The sequence below is a fragment of the Brassica oleracea genome, chromosome C3 (assembly GCF_000695525.1).
Source record: "Brassica oleracea var. oleracea cultivar TO1000 chromosome C3, BOL, whole genome shotgun sequence".
NCBI lineage: Eukaryota > Viridiplantae > Streptophyta > Magnoliopsida > Brassicales > Brassicaceae > Brassica > Brassica oleracea.
In genome coordinates, this window is record NC_027750.1 from 12,195,682 (window position 1) to 12,198,550 (window position 2,869).

Sequence of the window (2,869 nt, forward strand, 5' to 3'; positions counted from 1 at the left end):
GAGGTATTTACGAGGTATTATAGCGACGTCCTTACGTGAAATATTGACGTGGTCTTTACGACGAATCGCCCTACTTCGTCTTTACGACGAAATATATTCATCGCTAAGTTACGACGAATTAACGAGGAAATATGTGTTACGACGGGCGTGTAACGAGCAAACGCGTTTCCTCGCTAATTCGTCGTAAAGCCTCTTTTACGACGAAATAACGAGGAAAACCGCCCTCGTTAAGATTATGTTTTCTTGTAGTGATAAGGGATTTGGCAGATCTGACTTGTAATAGTTTTGGAAGAAAATTGATGACTTTGTTACATATATAAATATCTCTTTTTAAAAAAAGAGATAATTATATAATGTTGGAAATAATTATATGATGTAACTGATGAAATTTTGTAATTCTTAGATGCTGGAAATAATTATATAATCTTGGTGGTGATGTGGCTCTACCATTTGGGGTTTTTATTAGGATGTAGTCTTCCCCATGTGACCAAAGATACGAATATAGTGTTAATACATCATATATTAGTCAATAACTTAATGGGTCAAACGGTATAGTACAATTAGAGTATAATGAAAAATGTGAAAAACATTTTCAGTTGGTTTACTCTGATTTTTACCAATCAAAATAATAAATATGAAAAATCATTTCTACTAGTTTACTCTGAAGATGAGAATAAAACAATAAAGTAGAGTAAAGTTAAGTTAAAAAAAGTAGTAAAGTCTTACTTAACTTGAATGAAGTGAAAAATATTTTGCGCTAGCGATATTTTCTGTTCATCTCAATTCCACTTTTTCCATTTTTTACTCCGTTATGCAACCAATCATACTCAATATATTTAATTTAGAAACGAACCTCACTAATAAAATTCAAGGATTTTATAGAATTAACACACTAGTAAAGATTCCCGAGATATGTCTATATAAGAAATGGACCCAACTGATTTGATAGCTACGTTGTCAACCGGATTAATATTAACACTACATCTTGACCCGTACGGTTGTGCGGATGATTATTTTAATATATATATATATATAAATATTTGGTTCACAAGATTAGTGATACTCCTTCTGTTTCATTAAGATATAATTTTAAAAAAAATGTGTTTCACAAAGATAGATTTTTTATGTTTTCTATACAAAAACTGAAAATTTCAACAAAATTAATTGAATTTATTGAAAGACTATTGGTTAAAAAGCATTAGAATTTGATAGTTTCAAAAAATGATGCATAATTGATTTTTTCAATTTATTAGTGATATATATTTTAGTAAAACATAACACTAACTAAAACCTTACATTCTATGATATTTACGATAATTTTTTTGTTTTGGACGAAGTAAAGGGTTAAACTCGGGTCTATTAAAGACACAGACCTAACCCCCGGATGGGAGGTGCAGCCCACAGATAGATCATCTCCCGGGTATTCAAATATACCGAAAAGCAGTAGCCCATATTCGTGTACGATGACCAGGAAAATATAACTTAGTTTCGCATGACAGGTGGATCGAACTTGAAATGTGGTGACATCCCAAGCTCTTCCCCTTACCACTTGACCACAAGCTCCCGGTATAAAAATTTACGATAAATTTCATTCAATTTAATATTATCTTAGATATTAATTTTTTTAAGAGTATACTTGTATTTTTGGTTTTTGTCATACATATATGTTAATTGGTATAAAAATATATTTTGATACATTTTGCGGATATACATTTCAAATAAATTAATTAACACAATTCAATTTGGTTTAAAATTTTGACAAATAATTTTATACATTAGTATATGTTACACAATTTCATAATTCAGAATATTAGTATGGATTATTATTATTCCATAAAATAGTTGTATACAAATAATATAAATCGAAATATCTTTTACAAATGACACAACATATTTCAATTTATATTCTATGCTTCTATAGTAACAAACGTCATTATAAATGGATCATGGATGCAATTCAAAATTTTATGTTAGTCGAACATGTGGAATGACAAATACAAATTAGACGCTAGTATTTCTAGGATTTTTACTATATGTTTTAACAAAATAAAAACAAAGGTCTTTACTATATGTACAATACTATTTTGAGGAGAAATCTACCCATACAACCTAGTTGTTGAAATAACAATTATCCTTCAAAGGTGATTTTTTCTGGTTGTTTTTTTTCCAAACATAAAGTTGTATTGCATAATAAACTCGTGAATATGAATCATTTTGCATATATACAAACTCTCAGTTTGTTCTGCGTGTTAAGAATACAAAAGCATTCCGGTTTTTTTGCTTTGTTACTTACGTTGAGATAGGGAGGTTCATAGAACTAAAGGAAAAGAAATTCAAACAGCCATGAGCGGTGCAGCTACGCGGCTTTTCGGGACTTAATATCTTCTTTGTTTGGTGGAGAGCCCTAGCGGAGAGTTCCTGTAAAAGAGGACTGAGTACGATGTTTAGTGAGAAACTTGCTTTCATAGTTAGAAGTTAGAACTAACGAAACGCTTACCCCGAGAAGCAAGCCACAAATCTTGATTCACCACGAGAAGATGACTTCTTGAACCATCTGCTTAGGAAATACGAATCAAACACAGCTCTTGCATCACATATTTGCATATCTCTCAAGAGTCTAGTTACAACATCCTTGTCTTCATGACATTCGCCGGTACAAACTGATTCTTCTTCACCACTTGGTAATCCTAATGGCAGCATTATTTGATGTGACCTCTATGCCATCTTACAATGTAATCTAGACACTTAAAGTATCTATAAGCCTTGCAGTTTTCCCAACAGCAGTTCCTCAGCAATCTTCTAATTCTTCAATGGGATCACAAGTTTCTGTCAAGGAGACCAAAAAAAAATCATTCCTGAAAATTATAAA